General features: G+C 43.2%; 1 protein-coding gene across 1 annotated transcript in view; it reads left to right on the top strand.

Annotated features, from left to right (window-relative positions):
- The window catches only part of UBR3 (ubiquitin protein ligase E3 component n-recognin 3), a 126,140-nt gene extending 125,225 nt beyond the window's left edge, over nt 1–915 (top strand). Inside the window, exon 41 of the transcript XR_006100867.1 lies at nt 900–915. The gene's annotated coding sequence lies outside the window, so the exon portion shown is untranslated. The remainder of the gene's footprint in view (nt 1–899) is intronic.
- The last annotated feature ends 19,954 nt before the right edge of the window (nt 916–20,869 follow it).

Raw genomic sequence — 20,869 nt, 5'->3', positions numbered from 1 at the left:
AACAACAATAATCAACTATTTATACCCTGCTCTTCAGCCAAGGCTATCAGAGCGGCTTGTAATTTGTTAATTAGACATTTCCCTGCCCTCAGGCTTACAATCTAAAAAAGACAAGACATAAAAGGAGAAGAGAATGACAGTAGGGAAGGGGGAAAGTCCAGCAGATCCCTCAGAGGCCTGTTGGAGCTGGCTTGCCTTTCTCTCCTTCAAGATGGTGGATGAAGGGAGGGCCTTCTTTTCAGGCAATCCTGATCCCATTGCACTATGCCATTGTATTTAATGGTACTTGAGCATCCACAGATTTTGGTATCTACAGGGGGTCCTGGAACCAAACCCCAGCGGATACCAAGGGGCCACTATATTTTGATCTTATTCCTATTTCATCCTGTTCTCCAGTGACCCCTTCCTCTGTCTTAACTGACTCACTCATTTAACTAATTTAACTCATTCCCACAGACTTGATCCTCTGCTGCCTTTCTATATCTGGACATTAAGCAGCCAAGCCTCATCTTTTATATCCTTTCTTCTCAACTCACTTTCAGAGCAATCCAACAGATGTGATTGTCTGGCTCATGACCATTGTGACCACTGATTGGCCGATGCAAGCTGATCTGGTATGACATGCCATGAGCCCCGATGCCACAACAAGCTACAAGTCCCAGAATTCCATAGCATTGAGCCATGCCAGTTAAGGTAATGTCAAAACAGATTATTTCTGCAGTGCAGATGCAGCCAGAGCATCCTGGGAAGCTTCCAATCAGATACTAGAAGTGCCTGCACCACCACAGGTTGGTAGCTTCACTTTTTCAACACTGTTTAGGTACACTAATCTCACATAAGTGGGTTGGCAGAGTTCTCTGTTTCATTGACTCTCAGTAGGATCTTGACCAGTATTTCAGGTGTGTGTGTGGGTGTTTATATGCCTTCAAGTTGCCTGTTGAGTTACAGCGACCCCATGAATGTCATAGGGCTTTTGTAGGAAAGGAATCCTCCAAGGTAATTTTAACAGTTCCCTCCTCTGAAATAGAGCCTGCAGTACCTGGTATTTGTTGGCAGTCTCTCATCCAAGTACTAACCAGAGCTGACCCTACTTAGTGTCCAATATCAGGTACGATCTGATGCCTTTAGAGTATTTAGGCCATTCCCATATTTTAGAGTAAATTGAATTTATTCTGGAATAATCTAGTATGAAATAGATTTAATTGAAAATAATACCCAGCAAATAAAATTGATTTTAATGAAAGAGTAATGTTAGTATATTCCACTTCTTTTCTTTATTATAAAGATCTGTGGAATGATGATGAAAAGAGTAATAGTACAGTTAATATGTGGTGTTTGCATCCATAAATGAGAAGCTATTAAAAATAGTCCATTCATCAACCATGCTGTAAATTGCTCACATAAGAAAAGTAACTGCATAATATTTCTGACATTTTATAGCCTAACAATGTATGGTGGTGCATTCACTTTCTTTCTAAGGAAAGTCAGAAAATACAAATGCAGTATCACATTAAGATATGAAGATGAAGCTTAACATTTTAGAAAAACATGAATACTTGCTCAATATTTTGTGATAATTTAGTTGGTTCTAATAAAAGTATTACCTGAGTTTGGATTTTGGATTTTTCCTACGGAGCAATACTGATTTTCTAAGGTGAGAATACAACCACTGGTCAGAGAGAATCCAATTGCTTTTCTTCAGTCACTCTCTCTCTTCCTCTCTCCATAATTCTTCTCAACTGTCCTTACCAGCATTCATTTCTGAACATTTTCCCCTTGAAGGGAAAGATCAGAGAATGATCATAAGGCCACAGTAAAGTATTCTTGTCTCTGGGAAAATTTGAAAGTTGCAAAGTTACTAAGGTCTCTGAATTCCCAATGAAAATCAAATTAAGCATCTACCATTTATTAATTTGTGTTTGATATTATTAACAACAACAAAATAATAATAGTCTGAAATGTAAGGGAAAGGTGTGTGCATTAAAATCGCCATTACATCTTAATGACTTTTGCTCAACCATTGGTTAATACGTTGTTTTGTGCTGTTGCTGGCTAGACATCCAAAATTAAAAATGAACAGAAAAGTGAATGTTTTCAAAGATGTAGTCATGTTAATCTCTTGCAGCATATAAGAAGGAAGGGAAGGGGAGGGAAAAAAAGAGGAAATGTGGCAGCACCTTTAAGACTAACTGCTTTTTATTCATTATGAGCTTTTGTGGATACAAATACACATCTTTGGATGCAGAGGGGTATGAAGTCTGCCGGTACAAAGCACGATGTTAACAGGATCAAGAAGCATAGTGGCTAGGAAGATGTTATCTGTGGATGGGCTGTATTTTCCACAGAAAATCAGTTATATTCTTCTTATATTTCCATATGGCTGAGATTGTGTGATCTCTTGCTGATTCTCTCAGTTTGCGCATGATGCCAAAAGCATTCTAGGTAGAAATCCAATTCCATGTGCCAGCCTTCTGGAGGGGTCCATGTAGAATTCTTTTTTGGTAATGTTTGGAAACGTCTTACTATGTGTTATTGCAGTGACCATTGCCATGTGGTGCAGACGACAATTTGTAAACTGTTGTCCTGGCTGGTGTCATTCTCCCTGAAATATTCCCTGAGTTTTAACTAGCAGAAGAAATCCTTCAAGTCACCACAAAACTGCATGTGTGTAGGTTTTGAGAGGCAGAAGGATAAGCCTTGTGAAAGAACATTTCTCTGCCTGGCTTACTGTATTATGTGGTTGGAAAGGGTTACAATATTATTGTCCAAGTTGGTGGTGTTTCTGCTGTGGGCCACTGGGACCTGTAGTATGTATGCCCTTAGAAAATATTGAGCAAGGGAAATGATTTGCATCTCTCTGAATCCTGATAGATTCTACCCCACGCCCATAACTGTATAAATGTACTTTATACCTGATGCCTTAATACCACTAGGCACTGCATCTGAAAAAGTGAGTTTGTATCCACAAAAGCTTGTGCTAAAATAAAACGTCTTAAATATATAGTCTTAAATATACTGCCACATTGATTTTTTTTTCTCACCCTTCCTTCCTCCTTTTTATGGAAAAGTGTAAGTTTGCCTATGTGCCAGATAGCTCAGTTTGAATGCTGACATCTAGGCATGCATCATTAAATAAACTGTTGGTTTCAATTTACAAATGCCTGCCTCCATTTGTAAAACCCAAAGGGGAAAGTTTCAGTCTCCCCCCAGATGGCAGAACACTTGATAATATGTTGGGCATCAAAGTCAGAGCAGGCAGTAGTGCCCCACTTTTTTTTCTTTTTCTTTTTCTTTTTCTTTTTTGCATTATACCCAGAGGATTAAAGGGTGATGAATTTACTTTGAGAGCAAAGTAAATTTCCTTCAGGATGAAAACAATAATGATAAACAGGAAGCTTGCTGGGTTTATACAGCACAGTTGGTTGAGGTGACTGGTTTAGGCTGCATCCACGCTGCCAAAACAATCCAGGTTAACACCACTTCAACTGGCATGGCTCAGTGTTACGGAGTCCTGGGAACTGTAGTTTATTGTGGCACCAGAACTCTCTGACAGAAAAAAGGGGCTCTACTTTTCTACTAAATGTCTCACAAAACTGATAGAAGTGAGCCATGACAGTTAAAGTGGTGTCAATCTTGATTATTTCTGCAGTGCAGATGCAGCCTTAGGTTTGCTTAAGTCAGTGCTTCTCAATTATTTCTGTCCTGCCCCCCCTAGGAAGAAGAAAAACATTTAGTGCCCCCCGCGTGACTGTAAATAGTATCATTTGTCTATAAAAATTGTTATAAGTTACACCTCTGCATAACAGAGCCTCGCGCCCCCCCTGGGGGGCCCGCCCCCTATTTGAGAAAGGCTGGCTTAAGTATAGGGCAGGTTGTAATATTCAGGAAATATGAGAAAAAAATGTACAAACCTTTTCAGCCAGAGCTGAACTTTCAAAGAATTTTATTTCTTTGAAAGGGTACCACTTCTCTGTATTATCCTTATATGTCATTAAAGATTTCCAGAAAAGGGTATATGGAAGCACAATCAGTTCTTATATGCTTAATATACACTGGATTTGATTAGAATTTGGGCATGAATCCTTCCTGTCTTGTGCTTACACACTGGAATTATCTAGTTCAACGCATCCTCATGATTTTAAATAGTTATAGTGGTGCAGTTTTTAGTAAGTATCTCTTTTAAAGCTTTAAAATAGTATTTGTCAATCATTTGTCATACAAACAAAACCTGACCAGCACTTTACAGATCAGATATTGTGGCAGCAGGTATAACTAGGCACACGCAACCCTTGCTGCCCTTGCAATGACCTTCACTGAGATAATGATAAAAATTTGTCATTTCCAGAGAAGCCTACCTTTGCTTCCAATGTTATTAACAAAATTAAAGAAGTCAAGAAATCTGCGCTGCACTTATTCCCATCAAGACTGTCAACTTAGCAGAGGGGTGATTTTTAACAATTTGCATACTTGAGTGAGCTACAGAAAAGAGGGCGAAATGCATGCGGGGTCTATCAAAAGGCTGTGGCCAAAATCAATATTGAACACGGCAGTTTTTGCAGGCAAAGGAGGAGGAGCGTCTTACTCCTATCTGCGGATATTAATTAGAAACAACAAATTACTTTTTGTTAATTTCTGCCCTTTCATCCTTCAGCTTTGCAGATCGCTCCATTGTTACGTTTGGTGCAGCGCGTGTGTATAATTTCTTTTCCGGTGCCAAAAATGGAACGCTACAGCCATGAATACCAAAGAGTGGTTGTCATGACAACTATAAATGGGAACAGGCTGGCCCAGTTTAGGTGATTTACCTTTCTAAGCCCTCTGGGCAGCATCGATGGCCTCGGACACTAAACAAGCGACTGGAATCGGTTGCCTAAAGCTCACCCTTCCACCCCTTACATCACTCCTTTGTATTATTTTTGACTATCCAAGAATAGTTTAATACCTACTTAAAACATTTTTTTAGTAATGAAGTCTCTTGTTGATCCAGTCCCACCTCTCTCCTGACGAGCTTCATTTGTGAATATTGGCGATTATTTCTTAATCTTTTTCAAGGGCATGAAATGGTGTCCTTCACCGTATGAGACCATCTCTGCATTCATTGCCTTAATTGCTGTGTGTTGCTGCTAAGGGAGAGAAGAAACATGGCTCAAAGTGAAAAGGATTCAGACTTGAGTTTGAGCAGGAAAGGCAACTTCCAGAAGCTGAGGAGAAGGAATACCAACCAGCTAAAAGTTTCAAGGTCTGCTATGGTTGCTACCACCTTCCTCTTTCTGAGTCAGTCCAGGAGAGGAGAGAAGTTTGCCTAATAGTTCCCAGACTTTGGTCCTCCAGGTGTTTTTGGACTTCAACTCCCAGAACCCCCAGCCTGCTTGGCCTACATTCAGGAATTCTGGGAGCTGAAGTCCAAAACATTCGGAGGGCCAAGGTCTGGGAACGACTGATCTAGAGTCTTCACTATGTTATGAACCCATCTTGTTCTTAGGCTCAGACCCAGAAGGAGACAAGCAGAGGAAGATATAAGAGGTGTCCTCGTTGCTCACTGGCACCATCACTCATTTGCCATGTCCTCTCATCAATGTCCAAGTGAGTATCTTCCATTAATGCTTTAACCCTCATGCACTAGGAGGGGACATTTTAGTTTTACAGAATCAGGTGGAACCAGATATTCAAGGGAGGCCTTCTATAACATTGTCACCTGCACAGCTATAAACAATGGTCTAAATCAATGCTTCCCAAATTTTGGTCCTCCAGATGTTTTGAACTTCAGCTCCTATAATTCTTGACTGTTGGCCAAGTTGGCTGGGGCTTCTGGGACCTGAAAACCAAAACAAATGGAGAACAAAAGGTTGGGAACCACTGGTCTAAGGCCAGCACTGACTGTCCATGAGAGTAGATCCATTAAAACAAATGCTGAATGGGAAACCAACATTTATGTACATCCTGTGGCTTCATTTAGTTAGGCTTATGCTTCCAAATTTCAGTCACTCGCTATACATTTTCTCTCCATAAAGAAAAACCAGTTGGAAAAAAACATGTCATGACCAATCTATTGCTTTTTGCCATTGAGACTGTTTTCTCTGAGTGTAACATGATGGAACAGCTAGCGTAGTGGTTTGAACATTGGACTACACCTCAGGAGACCAGGGTTTGAATCCTCACTCAGCCATGCTGACTCACTGGGTGACCTTGAGTGAATCTCAGCTGCAAAAGGAGGCAATGGCAAATCTCCTCTGAACCAATCTTGCAAAGAAAATCCTGTGGTAGGGTCACCTTAGGGGTTACCAAAAGTTGGAAACAAGATGAAGACACACAACAACATTTATTTATCCAGCTTTTGGTTTGAACATAAATATAAGAATAGCACAATCCAGAGATAAATTCTAAAAGACTGTTCTAACAAAATTGTTATCTATACCATCATAGATTAACACAATTGAGTCAAAAGAAGATAGACAATGAGGGAAGAAGTATACGAGAGAATAGATATAGAAGGCACCAAATGAGATTCATAAAAGTTCTCACCCTGACAGACTTGCCAGACCATGGATTTCATGAATGCAGTTCAACTGAGCTCTTCCCAATTTCACAAAAGGGATCCAGTCACAACTGCTGACAATGTTCACTGCCAAGGCCAAGGAGGTCCTCTGTCCACTGCTGATGTCTTGCTTTTCCAGGTTTGTGATAATATTTGTTTAGTGATCAGAAGGACACACATCTTCACTCTCCCAAGCTCCAAGAGGCAGAAGAAAGACGTCAATTGTTATTGAGAAACTTGATTCAGCTGTAAATGCTGGCAGCAGCCCAAGAAAAAAAGCAGGATGGGAGGAGAAAAGGATGAGAAGCAGAAAAAAGTTAGTTTTCACAAAGTCACCTCAAGGAAGCCTCCAGTAATGTTGAGAGAGGTTGTGACAATTTTTCTCCTTGGCTGGTGTAAGGACAGTCTAAGTTACTGCACTAGCTTCACCATCCAGAGAAAATGGATTTGTGGTAAGTACATTCTAGTAAGTAAAACATAGTTTGCACATTACCTGGAATGAATGTTCAAGTACAGGGGAAACACAGTGGCTCAGACAAAAGGAACACGAGTTGCATGCCAAAGGTCCAGGCTGAATCTTTGGCAACTCTGGGGCGGGCTGAGAAAGACTCCTGTCTCAAATGCTGACAGGTCTACCAACCAAAGTAGAGCAAGCCATGAGAAGACAACCCCATGAGATGATGTGGACTTTGGGGAAGTTATTGTAGTTTTATTCATTTATTTCCCACCTTCTCCCCAATACAGAGACTCAAGGTGACTTACAAATTAACATGCAGAAGCTGCACTCTAAACAACAAACATGTTTATTTCTGTGTGAAGTTGAAAGCTTTCATGGCTGGCATCCATAGTTTTTTGTGGGTTTTTCGAGCTATATGGCCATGTTCTAGAAGAGTTTATTCCTGACATTTCACCAGCATCTGTGGCTGGCATCTTCAGAGAATGCTGGTATGGATGTGAGTGGGGTATATATATATATACTATGTGATTCTAGGTTGGGAGGAGTGATGCAGGGGACACAGGAGGGTGGGAGCGTGTGCAAGGATGGTGCATGGGGAAGAGCAAGGGGAGGGCCTGACCAGATGTCACCTAGTGCAGGCTGCACCACACCCCCTAGTGATGCCACTGTTGAAAATGCTGCCCATGTCCCTTGGGGGTATACTTTACCCACCCTGCTATAAACAATAACCATGAATATACCCTTGGAGGAGAGCAAAGTGGTGTAGTGGTTTGAATGTTGGACTAGAACCCTGGAGATGCGTGTCATGGGCCAGGAGTTCTACAACTGGGACCTAGAGGAAGAGTCTGATGGGGAGGCCAAAGAAGGGACCCAGGCAAGTCTCCCAGACAAGGAATGGCCTGCAGCTCTCCCTGCTGAAGAGCCTCAGCCAGCTCATCCTGTTGAAGTGCAGCCTGAGCCAGCAGGACAAAGGCAAGACTCACCTGCTGATCAGGCAGAGGACACAGCTGAGGTCCTAGGCCCACAATCGAGGAGGAGGGACAAAAGGATATAACAAAAGATAGAAACATGGCACTTGATCAGTCTGCGGACCAAGCAGCAACAGGGAAGCTCTGATTAGGACCTACTGGTGTCTGGCCATTTAAGAGTCTGCCTAAGATGAGTGCTGGAAGCAGTTTGTCTGTTTTCAGGCCAGTATTCCTGTCCCTGATGCCTGTTTCCAGCTTCTGCACTTCATACCTTTGACTTCCTGGCTTCTTTGACCCTTGGACGGTGTTGACCTTGATTCTTGTTGCCTCCTTTGCCTGGGACTGCTTGATGAACGCCTTTCTCCTAAAGGACTCCCACAGGTTAAGATGCTTTCTAGCTGCTGGTAATTTACTGCCTCTGCTTGCACAATCAGTTGATGGTTCCCTCCCAGCCAGCCTGTGTAGGTGCAAGGACGTAGCCAGGATTTTGGGAAGGGGGGGGTCAAGACTAAGTGCCACCATTTTGAGAGGCTAAGAGCCCCCCCCCAAGACACAAAAAGAGGGTCGAGCGTTTACCCGCGACACCTCGATGGCACCACTTTAACTTCCGTTATGGCTTCGTGCTATGGAATCTTGGGATCTGTAGTTTTGAGGACCTGTTGAGTCATCTGTCAGGTTCCACAACAAACTACAAATCCCAGCATTTCACAACATGGAGCCAAGGGCAGTTAAAGTGGCCAGTTGGATTATTTTTTCAGTGCAGATGCAAACTGAGTCCTTCCTCTGAAGGTGTTTATATCAGATAAATTCAGCTCGATAAAGCAAAGTGCAGCTGCTCAAGCAATGAGCGGCAGCCACTCTGTTCATGCTCAGATACACTCTGCTCATGCTTTGAGACACTGTATTCCAACATCTGAGCTGAGTTACGAACCCAGGCTGCATCCACACATTTCATTCCCACTTCCAAGAGGGATTTTTAATTTTGAGATACACACACACACACACACACACACACACACACACACACCTTTTAATTCCAAGACCTATCTATCTATCTATCTATCTATCTATCTATCTATCTATCTATCATAATTTTTAATTCCAAGCCTTTCTTTTTATATTAAACAAACCCCTTTAAGAGAATCCTATTTTGGGAGAAAGGCAGGGTATAAAATTATAGTGCAATAGTCCATCAGTGCATGGCTTACATTATAAGACTTTATACCTTTATACATTTAAAAACAATTAAAATCATAGTAGGCTCAGAGTGCTACAGAATCATGGAATCATAGAGTTGGAAGAGACCCCAAGAATGGCCATCCAGTCCAACCCCATTCTGCCATGCAGGAACTCCCAGTCAAAGCATCCTCAACAAATTATGTAATGGAGGTGTCCATCTGCATTGTAGAAAGATATACTATAGATTAATGCTATGGAAAATCAACACCTTGAGTCTGTATATTGGGAGAAAGGCGGGATATAAGAAAATAACAACAACAACAACAATATCTGGATATTGTAGTTTTGTGAGACATTTAGCCTTCTTTGTCAGAGAGCTCTGGTGGCACAAAACATACTACAAATTGCAGGATTTTCCATAGCATTAAAGCAGTGTTGAACTGGATTATTTCTGCAATGTGCAGCCTTATTAAACTGCAGTTCCCATCAGTCTGTGGTGCTGCCGGATGATGGGGCCTGCAGTCTAGCATTGCCTGGAGCAGGGCCATAGGACTCCACAGCCACGATTCATCATCATAGATTGATTCCATATATTAATTAATTAATCATAAAAACATAGAGTTAGAAGAGACCCCACGAAGGGCCATCCAGTTCAACCCCATTCTGCCATACAGGAACTTTCCATCAAAGCATCCCCATTGACATGCTGAAAAAGGGCCAGCTAACTGTATTTTATTCTATTTGTCTTTTAAAAAAGAGAAAAAACAAGGCTGGAAGGAAGCCTCTTGCCTTTCTGCATCACAGACCCACCTCTTTTTTGTTGTTGCAAAAATCCAGAAATGACTGTTTTTGAAAACCTGAGTCCATTCTCAGGAGAAATATCCAGAGTAGAGCCTGAGTCTCCTTTCTCTGGACTTCCAAAACCCCAAACTGACCCTGAGAGCATCTGGTCTGACCCCCAACTCAAGGAAACTTGGAAATCCTGAAGGTTTAGATCAATGACTGAATTATTGAATTATACAAGGCATAGTGGTCTCAGGGTTTTGCTGAAGCTCAGGATGCAGCAGCACAACATTATTTTAAAAATATTGTGCATTAAATTACCTTCAGTCTATGTCTATGAGATGCATATGAAACATACATGGATCCCATCTCCCAGTATAATATCCCATTAAACATAATACTGTATATAAATATACCCAAATCTGAAAAACTCCAAAATCCAAAATACATCTAATTCTCAGCACTTTGGGTAAGGGATATTATTATTATTATTATTATTATTATTATTATTATTATTATTATTATTATTATTCTATATTGTACATGGATATAACAGCTAAAAGTTAGAAGTCACCTTTTCTTTCTTTTCTTCAGTTCTCCCTGAGGGAGGAAGGGGGGGAGGAGGAGGAGGGGTGGAAGCCGGACTCTGAAGGAAACGAAACCGAGTCATAGGGACTCCCTCTCCCTCCCTCTCTCTCTGTCTGTCTCTCTCCCCCTCCCTCTCTTCCTCCTCCCTCCCCCCTCCATTAAAGCCACGGAGAGGGAAAAGAGGAACTTTTGTTTTGTCTTTCCTCTGTACCCTCGCAGTGGTTTTAATGGAGGGGAGGGGGGAGGAAGGAGCTTGAATGCCCCCAGGGCCTGATAGGGGGGGTTCTGACCCCCCCAAACCCGCCCCCTGGCTACGTCCTTGGTAGGTGTTTGGTGAATCAGGATAATAATAATAATAATAATAAAATTTTTATTTATATTCCGCCCTTCCTACGATCAGGGCGGCTTACAACAGGGTTAAAAACAACAAGCCATATAATACAAAAAGATTAAAATACAAAAACATAAACCATACAATAAAATAACAGACAAAAAGCCCCATAGCCCAACCTCTTGGCCACGGAAGAGGAGGGAGGCCCACAGGATTTTTATTCGGGGAATGCCTGTTGAAATAGGAAGGTTTTTAGGTCCTTCCTGAATTGGGCCAGGGTGGTAGACGAGCGGAGCTCAGTGGGCAGCGTATTCCAAAGGGCTGGGGCAGCCGTGGAGAATGTCCTCCGTGTGGTGGAGGCTAACCTAGCCCCAGGCACCTTCAGTAGTTGCTGCCCAGATGTTCTGAGGGTGCGAGGCGGAATGTACGGGGAGAGGCAGTCCTTTAGGTATCCTGGGCCCAAGCCATTTAGGGCTTTATAGGTAATCACCAACACCTTATATTGAGCTCGGAAGCGGATGGGCAGCCAATGGAGGTCTTTCAGCACCGGTGTTATATGGCTGGTCCTGGGAGCACCAGTGACCAGCCGGGCTGCCATATTCTGCACCATTTGCAGCTTCCGAGTTTGGTATAAGGGTTGCCCCATGTAGAGTACGTTGCAGAAATCCAGTCTCGAAGTTACCAGAGCATGTACAACAGTTTCTAGGTCCCTCTGGGCCAGGTATGGGCGCAGCTGGCGAATCAGCCGAAGCTGATAACAGGTGCTCTTGACCGTCGCATTCACCTGAGCTGTCAGGTGAAGCGACGAGTCAAGAAGCACCCCCAGACTGCGCACGGAGTCCTTCACAGGGAGCGTGACCCCGTTCAGGACAGGTGGAACCACCGCCATTCCTGGACCAGGAGAACCTATCACTAGTACCTCCGTTTTCTCTGGATTCAACTTGAGTCGGTTTTCCCTCATCCAGCCCATTACTGACTCTAGACAGGCCACGAGAGGAGAGACACCATCCCCAGTCACTGCATCAGTTGGAGACATAGAGAAAATAATTTGGGTGTCATCAGCGTACTGATAACCCCACGCCCCATGTCTCCGGATGATCTCTCCCAGCGGTTTCATGTAAATGTTAAATAGCATGGGAGACAGGATGGCTCCTTGAGGGACCCCGGTTTTAAGGGGCCTCCCGTCAGAGCACACGTCTCCCAGCTGCACCATCTGGGACCTCCCGGAGAGGTAGGAGCGGAACCACTGGAGCGCAGTGCCCCCGATCCCCACCTCTGCCAGGCGTCCCAGAAGGATACCATGGTCTATGGTATCGAAAGCCGCTGAGATGTCCAAGAGCACCAACAGGGACACGCTTCCCCTGTCGATGCCCAGACGGAGATCATCGACCAAGGCGACCATGGCCGTCTCAACCCCGTAACCCGCCCGGAAGCCAGTTTGAAATGGGTCCAGATAATCCGTTTCATCCAAGACCGCCTGAAGCTGGATCGCAACCGCCCTCTCGATCACCTTCCCCAAAAATGGTAGCAGCGAAACAGGCCGATAATTATTATGTACCAGGGGGTCGAGGGAGGGCTTTTTTAAAATAGGTTTTACAATGGCCAATTTGAGTTGAGATGGAAATAGCTCATCCCCCAGAGATGTGTTAACTATCCGGCGTAACAGTAATGTTACTGCCGGTCCCCCCTGGGCTGCTAACCACGAGGGACAGGGATCAAGAGAGCAGGTTGTTTTCCGAACACTTCCGAGGATCTTGTCCACATCCTCGGTACTCACCAACTCAAACTGATCCAGTTTAACATAGTCCACGGAGGCTCTGGACACTTCTACCCTAGGTTCTGCTATAATGTCGGCGTTCAGACCTTCGCTTATACGAGAGGTTTTATCCGCAAAAAAGTCGTTAAACAAGTCACAGCAGGCCTTAGAAGGTTCAAGGATCTGGTTCAGGGCGGGAGGGAGCTGAGTTAGCTCCCTAACCACCCTGAACAACTCTGCCGGACGCGACTCAGCGGACGGAATACGAGCACCATAGAACGAGTTCTTTGTTGCTCGTATTGCCTCTCCGTAGTCCTTTAACAGTTGGACTAGGAGAGCCTTGTCGTCTAAGCAAAGGTGTTTCCGCCAACGGTACTCTAGCCGTCGCAGAACCCGCTTCCTTGCCCGGAGATCTTCCGTGTACCAGGGCTTATGTTTAGAAGCAGGCCTGAGAGGGCGCTTGGGAGCGATACTGTATATAGCCCTAGAAAGACCGGTATTCCAAATACCGGTGAGGGCATCAACAGAGTCGCCGTCATTTCCAACCGTGAGCCCCTCTAAGGCTTCCTGGAACCTCTCAGGTTCCATCAGCCTTCGAGGGTGGACCATCCTAACAGGTCCACCACCCCCGGGGGGGATCTGGGTAGAGGCCTTGATTTTCACCTCTACCAGGAAGTGATCCGTCCATGGCAGGAGGGAAACATTAGCTATTTCCACCCACGGATTTTCCGCCTCCGAACAGAAGACCAAATCGAGAGTATTACCCGCACAATGCGTAGGACCCTGTATCAGCTGGGACAGGCCCATGGCCGCCATGGTATCCATGAATTCCCGAGCCACACCAGATGGAACATGGCTGGCCGTGAGGGAGATGTTGAAGTCACCCAGGACAAGAAGCCTGGGCGTCTCCAACATCAGCTCAGCGACCAGCTGTGTCAGCTCGTTAAGGGAGTCCGCTAATGCACGGGGTGGCCGATACACTAACAGAATCCCTAGACTGTCCCTAGCCTTCAGGGTCAGGTAAATACACTCGATATAGGACGTCTGTCGGATGTGGTTCCTGGTAAGGGACAAAGTGTTCCTATGTATCAAGGCCACACACACACCCCGCCCACCTAACCTGCGCTGGTCCTTCACTGAGAACCCAGCAGGCAGGGCCTGAGCCCACACCGCATCTCCTTCAGGCCCTAGCCAGGTCTCGGTAATGCAAGCCAGGTCACACTTACTGTCCTCCAACATATCGTGGAGGATGTGGGTCTTGTTGTTAATAGACCTGGCGTTGCACAGGAGCAGCGACAGGGTTTGTGGCACGGTTGGAGTGACCCTCAGGTCCTTCAGGTTGGGAGGGGGACAGGAAGGCGAGATAAATATGATGCATCGATCACGCCTTCCCCTGGAACGCAAGTCCCTTCTCCCACCACCATACCTCCCCCTGCCCCACACAACCTCAATTGGAGCTCCGCCCGCGGAGATGTTATCCCCGGCCCAGGCATCCCCCGCATCCCTATCCTCCCCCCACCCTTCTATGGCTACTAGAAGAGCAGAGGTTAGCCACCATAGGCATCCTCTGCTCCCAGGCTAGTCCAAAGCCTCCCTCACCCAATAAAAGCTGCGTAACTGCGCAGTTGCGCAGCAGCGGTGCTCCCCAGTCCGTGGGCGGCACTCCCGGGGCGGTGCACAGATGCGCACCTCCGACACCCCGGGAGGAGGCCGCCCGGCAGAAGGTGCAGCTCTGGTGGCGTCGGTGGTCCGGCGAGGAGGCAAAAGGGGGCGTGTCAGGGAGGGACCGGTTACCCGGCTTTATACCCGCCGCTCTCACCTGGCGGGCTCCTCCCTGCTTCCCCCCAGGTGTCTCTTAAAGGCCCCTCTTGCTTTCTGGCCGCCAAACGCCAAAGCCAGCAAGCGTCCAAAAGAGTCCCGCCGCGGTGCTCCCCAGTCCGTGGGCGGCACTCCCGGGGTGGTGCGCAGATGCGCACCTCCGACACCCCGTGAGGAGGCCGCCCGGCAGAAGGTGCAGCTCTGGTGGTGTCGGTGGTCCGGCGAGGAGGCAAAAGGGGGCCGGTGGTCCGGCGAGGAGGCAAAAGGATGATGAAGGTTTGAATCCTCGCTCAACCACTAGGTGACTTTGGGCAAGTCACACTCTCTTAGTCCCAGCGGAAGGCATAGGCAAACCCCCCTCTGAACAAATCTTGTCAAGAAAACTCCATAATAGGGTCACCATAAGTCAGAAACGACTTGAAAGCACATAACAATAAAAAAAACCCTTGGAGAAATGTTTCTGGGTGCAACAATGGATTGTTGTACTTGTGAGAATAATAAGGACTTTTTGTCTTTAGTTCTTTCCTTGAAGTATGGGTCCCACTCCTAGCTGTTCTGGCATATATTTTTGAGATGGGGACAGAGTGAGAAAGAGAACAGACCATTACTGTGAAATCTATTTAGTTTCACAGCAGAAGGATGTCCAAACAAAACTTGGAAGTAATTTGAAGTGGTGGGGAGACTGAAACTTGAAGAATACCAAAGACTATACATTAAAGTCCAAAAGTATTTGGCTGCTCTGGTTGAATGATAGTACCTATTAAATAAAAGAACTTTCAAAGAAGACTTTAGGATAAAATATGACGGGATGAGTATCCAGCTAGGAACCAATAAGAAGGGATGTGTTTCCATTATGAGGGGATGTGTATCCAACTGGTCTACTATAGTCTTTGACTGTGCTTCCCCACCCCCAAAGGCCCTGTCTTCTCCCTGTCTCAAGAACTCTTATGGATGCAAGAATCCCATCTATTAGCTGCCTGAACAATCCTACAGGGCATCGAGGGGTGGTGATGTCAAAATCTTAAACGTATGATAAAATCAGAGAGTCAACATGCATAGTGGTTTGAGTGTTGGGGCTATGACTCTGGAGACCAGGGTTCAATCCTGCACTTGGTCATGAAATCCACTGGGTGATTTGGGCAAGTCACATTCAGGGGAAGGCAATGGCAAACCTCCTATGAACAAATCTTGCCAATAAAACCCCAGGTTAGGGGTGAGTTAGGGTTGCCATAAGTTCAAAATGACTTGAAGGCACAAAGCAACAATAAGCTTGGCAACTGTAGAATGACCAATCCCATATCTGCACATATCTCAGTGTCCTTGAAACACACTATTTTTTTCCACACTATTGGAGGAAATTACAGAATCTGGCTTGAAGGAGTGAGCAAATTATTTGTGGCCTAGCGCAAGCAAGCCCTGAAATGTCAGGGAAAGACGGAATGCTTATGACAGTGAAGCTGTGTTTGCTTAATTTGGTTAAAAGACAGCCCCCTTCGACACTGTTTGTCATTAGTGACATCAGAATTGGCCTCCAGTAACACAGTGAATGATTCATTTCTACCTACCTTCTAAAGGCATTTTCTCTGGTTCAGCACCTTTCACATACCTAATTACTCATCAGTTATAATCATGGACTGTGAGAGGCACCATTTGGGTGGCTGACCTTCTTTGTTAACAATGTTAATATCTTTTCAGAAGACACTCTGTGGCTGCCTGAGTAAATGACATGTTTTTTTGTTTTTGTTTTTTTGAACTTTTTCCAAATGTAGATGGTAGAAGAAAAGCTCATTAGACAAATAATGATGACCATTCCCACCAAGTGGAATGCTTAGCTTTTAAGGAGGTTCTACAAAGACTTTCCTGCACTCCAGCACAGGGAACCAAAGCTATAATAGAAAATGGGATCAAAAAAGATGGAAGGTAGGAGTCACACTCAGAAAGACCATAGGCAATGACTCTCCCAACCTGAGAATGGTAAGTGCTAGTTTTAAAAAGATGGCTTAAGGAAAGAAAACAGAAGACCTGAACCTGTTAAATACTGTCTTGTGCTCTGGAGGCCTGTTCTCATATCTAGGAAGACTGCTGGTCATCAGAAAGTAATTGATCCTTATTGATAAGTATGTCTAAAATATGTTCAGCAGGAAAAGAATAATTAAACCAAAAATTATGAAAAGAAAAAAAAAACAAGAAAGAAGTGAGAAGCATAGTGTAACTGTGTTAGCTTCCTTTCACAGTGATCAAGTACAGTATCTGCTTTTTAAATGAATATTTTCTTTAATCTTTTGATTATATTTAGTTATTTATTTGATTATTAATTTTTTCACTTCCAAAAGACCTTTACTGTCTTCATGATACATTTGAAGGATAAAGAGGAGCACAATTTGCACAGATCTCTTTGGATGTTTGAGAGAAAGCAGTTCATGATAAAGGAACAACTCTTCCATTTGCACATGTATTATTTTTACTTTAAAACTTATTTTATTTCAAGACTTTGCACACCCTCACTGTACAATTCAAATTTAGGAACCATAATCTAGTTACTTCTGATTAATCACCACTGCAGTACCTAATGCATAAGTAACTATGCATTAGTTACACCAGTAAGCGAAGGGCAATACAATTATTTTTAGAGCATAATCGTAGCCTTTAGTTACTTTTATAGTTACTCTCACTAAATGTTGGGGAGAAATATCACATAGTTCAGATATTGGTTTGTGCTATGCCTGACTCTGCTGTCTTGTGGATGCTGAGATGATAAGATGGTGGGCCGGCAGAAAGCATGTTTTATACCAGTAGCCTATGACATGCAGATCAGGGGATGCTGATGTCAACTGGGGCTGGTGGGACAGAAGGTAGAATCAACAAAAGCAGAGCCTAACAGTCACTAGTGGTGAAGACAACTACTTGTAATTTGCTACCCAGTCTCCTCTCTTGCGAGTTATGCTGCCCAACAGTGCCAGCTGAGAAGGGTTTTGTGATTTAGATAGTCAGTGTTCCATTTGATTAAATAGTAGGACCATATCTGAGTGTTTTAAAGTGGCTAAAAGTAGCTACTTTATTTGACCGAGAATAAAAAAATGTTCATTTTCCTAAATTGCAGCTCTAACAGCAATTAACAAGTTGGGGAGGAGTCAGAACTAAAACTATACCCAATTACTTTTTCAAAAGTAACTCTCCAAGTTCTTCTAGGTATATTTAAACTATTCTATGTTACTTCCTCTCTTTGCAATACAACTCATTTTGTGAGTCTCCTTGACTTTGGAGTTTATGTATTCCCACTGCTCAGCAATCCAAATTCAGTACCAAAATGCTGCAGCATGAATACATTATGCAAAGTAAAACATCAAAACATTTTTGGCTCATGTTGCATCACTCTTCTGCTTTGCATGGGGAAGCAGTTGGTATGACAATCTGGATTATTTAAAACAATAGGTGAACATACAACCTCCCAAAACAGCCATTTGGTCTTTCCCTGCAAGGGAAAAAGAATAAAAATGGTCAATTTCTCCCCCAAGAACCATTCTAGAAGGCTGGGAATTGGCAATTTAAAAATTATTTTACACATACACAATCTAACTCCTCCAGAGTTGCCCACCCTTTTCCTCAGCTATGTTCAGAATATATGAATCTACCAAGTTGTTTGTTATCATTTCTAACACACCTACAATTTACTATGTAATAACCAGTACAAATGGAGAAAGTACACAATGGCAGCCGGTCTCTCAGTCGGTAAAATTTAATGTGTAAATTTAATGTGAATAGTCATGAAACTACAAGTGGCTGACATTGTTTCAGGGCATGGACATGATAAATAAATAGTTTCCCGTAATTTTCTCCTCCTCCCAACAACTACATTACATTAGAATTGTAATTTAACAAGTGATAACTTTTGAAAGGCAAGTGTAACTTTTAAAATTACTTATTTATGTGCAAGGTGTGGCTTCACAAAATGGTGGAGGGGAAAGGAGCATTATTTGGCACATGCTATATATCAACCTGATGTCTTGTTCTTTGCTGTGGGTGTTGAGGCAGCAGTGAGGTGGACAAAAGGAGCTTTTAACGTTCAAGTGCATTTCTTAAAGTAAGAAAAAAACAACCCAAATATTCAGGTTAATTTTAGAAATGTTTTATTTTTCAAAATAGCAAATGAATTATTTTCAAAATGGCAAATTAATTTCATTCATGTGCCTTCAAGCCACCTGTCACCTTATAGCAACCCCATGAATTCTTTAGGTTTTCCTTAGGCAAGGAATACTCAGAGGTGGTTTTGCTAGTTCCTTCCTCTGAAATATAGCCTGTAAGCATTCCTTGGTCGTCTCCAATCCAAGTACTAATTAGGGCTGACTTTGCTTGGCTTCCAAGATCAGCCAAGGTTTGGTGCCAATCATATGTAACTATTTTTAGGGCCCTGGAACTATAACTGCAACATATACAGCAACTGCAAAATAACTTCCCAAGCATCACATTTTCTTCAGAAAGCTACTCAGCTGCTCCCATCTTTTCTCTATTTCCACTACCTTTTTCTAATTTGGAAACACTTGTGTAGACAGAAATGAGCACTTGACATGGCAATTAAACTTGCAGCTTCCTATCACACTTCTTACCAACATAAAGCCTAAATATAGCTAATGAGCAAATCTATTGCTTTATATTGGTAGATATCCCATAAAAGCATATAAAATAATCTCTCTGAATAGAACAGTATAATAGTTGGCATCAACAGCTTCTTGAAGTGAGGTAGGCAGATGGTTGTATACATGTAGAGAGAAGGCTGTCTTTAATAAAAAGTTTGTGCCTTTTGCGAATGTATAACCTCTCTCTCTCTCTCTCTCTCTCTCACACACACACACACACACACACACACAAACACACACACTCACACTCACACTCACAGACACACACACAAGCTATCTTGTGCCAGGTCAGAGATGTAAAATTCCCAGAGATTTTGAAACCATGGGGATCCCACCTTCCATTTTCTTTGGGAAATATGGAAATAGTGGGGGAAATCAGGAGTGGGGAGGAAAGACAATGTGATATTAACATTGTTCACAAATTGAACATCACAGTATTACTGTAGGAACATAAAATATATTATATATGTAATCTGTCACAATTATACAATTTTGTTTCACATAATATTAGCATGTGTTATACAGTGGACCCTTGGTATCTGCTGGGGTTTGGTTCCAGGACCCCCTGTGGAAACCAAAATTGCAAAATTGAGGTTTCCTTTACAAAATTTAGTTGAATCCGTGGACACAGAGGAACAACTGTATATTAAAAAGTACAGTTTAGACAGAAAACTACTACAAACTAAACGTTTAAATGTTTAATTTTTGTTCCAAATGGAGCTGCAAAGCCCTGAACTATAATGAGCCATTTTAATTTTGGCTCTTCATTGGGAACAGACAAAAACAGTAAGAAGTAATGATCAACATGAATAAAAAGGAGAAGACTATTTTATCTCCTCGGTTTTCCATAGTGTACAGCAGACATAAAGCATTAATTCCCATACAAAGGGGAACTGCCAATAACAGCTCAATATTTTCTCTACAGTGATTATCATTAGAAATCCAGGATTTCAGGCAGAAGTCTTTCCCACTTTTTTCTGAAAATACTAGAGGCTGCACATTTTGCTAGCAAAGTATTTATTATACTCCATAACCCCTTTAAATTTCCTCATTTTCACAGAAATAGGAATAGAAATAATGTGTCATGATTGTTATTGCTTATCTCTGCATAAGACATTGCTTTTACTATTTCGTGTGCAGTAAGTTTTCTTCTTTTTTTCTTTTTCATTTTTTCAAAGGGGACCATTCAGAAATGTTTCCTCCAGCTAGAAGTGGTGCAATCTGTTCTGTTACCCCAGGATTCCATTTTGTACGCACAGCTATGTTACGACGTTGGGCCCATTTTTCATGGCTCTGAGATTGCTTGGGGGTTCAAACAATGAGCATAAAGAGGAGCTGGAGCTAATAGGGGTTCCCAGGCCTATGATTAGCGCCAATTATTAGACCACTGCTAATGGCAACTATAGTTACCAACAATGAGTTAATTTAACAGCAACACAACTTTGTAAGGCCACTGTTTGAAATCAGATGAAGGCAGTTTTCCCCAAAGCCCTTTCTTTTCAATTAACAGCTTGCTTTGATGTTGATACATCATGGAAGGTCATGCTGACCTTCCTTATGGTGACAGCATTCAAGCAAAAACTGAAAACTGAGTCACTCGGCTCCTGCTAGCCTGGCACTACTTTAGGATAAGCCTCTGATAATTTTACTGACAAGCTTTCCTTTTTAAAGATTTCAATGTCTGATGGTGTTAATGTGAACTTGCTCCTGTGGTGAAGAAGAACAGTTGCTTACTGTTTTTCAGTTCTGCAGTTTCAGAGGAAGGCTGATCACAGTCAATATCAAGATGCTGATGATAGCTTGAGCAGCTTTCTGTTGAC

This window comes from Sceloporus undulatus, chromosome 1 (assembly GCF_019175285.1).
Source record: "Sceloporus undulatus isolate JIND9_A2432 ecotype Alabama chromosome 1, SceUnd_v1.1, whole genome shotgun sequence".
Classification (NCBI taxonomy): domain Eukaryota; kingdom Metazoa; phylum Chordata; class Lepidosauria; order Squamata; family Phrynosomatidae; genus Sceloporus; species Sceloporus undulatus.
This window is presented reverse-complemented; position numbering and strand designations above follow the sequence as displayed.